Source organism: Tupaia chinensis, unplaced genomic scaffold, assembly GCF_000334495.1.
Source record: "Tupaia chinensis unplaced genomic scaffold, TupChi_1.0 Scaffold000528_1, whole genome shotgun sequence".
NCBI lineage: Eukaryota > Metazoa > Chordata > Mammalia > Scandentia > Tupaiidae > Tupaia > Tupaia belangeri.
The window spans coordinates 1,962,389-1,962,833 of NW_006160041.1; the positions used below are offsets into that span (position 1 = coordinate 1,962,389).

The 445-nt window shown below is 53.3% G+C and overlaps 1 protein-coding gene across 1 annotated transcript in view; it reads left to right on the forward strand.

The window, feature by feature from the left end:
• The window catches only part of TMEM63C (transmembrane protein 63C), a 95,317-nt gene that overhangs the window by 76,870 nt on the left and 18,002 nt on the right, over nt 1–445 (forward strand). The gene's annotated exons all lie outside the window — the stretch shown is intronic.

Sequence of the window (445 nt, forward strand, 5' to 3'; positions counted from 1 at the left end):
AGCAAAAAAAAAGGGGATGGGAGATCTCATTTCTATTAATGACAAGTCACAGCCATGGCTAACATTACTGTAGTTTTTAAGTGAGGGAAATACTCATCTTCAGCTAGAGATTAGTGAAATAAAGATGGAAATTTTGTTCCCCATCCAAGGTCTCAGATTCCCAGAATTCCACTCCTGGACTCTAGAGTCTGTAGACCCCGGTCAGACACCCCTGCTTTGAATCCAGCTAGTGCGTGTAACATGGCTGCACTTTGCGTGGTCCACCCCATCTTTCCCCGGGGGCTGCTTGTCAACCTAGGCCAGAGCGGGGGAGCGGAGAAGTCTTGATTCTCCACCTGACTGCTGCTGTTCTCTCTCCCCGGCTGCCTTCTGGCACCTCTCCCCGTCCCCGTCCCCCGGCCTCTGTTGTCATCTCCCGCCGGCCCCGCTCCCGCCGTCTAGGTGT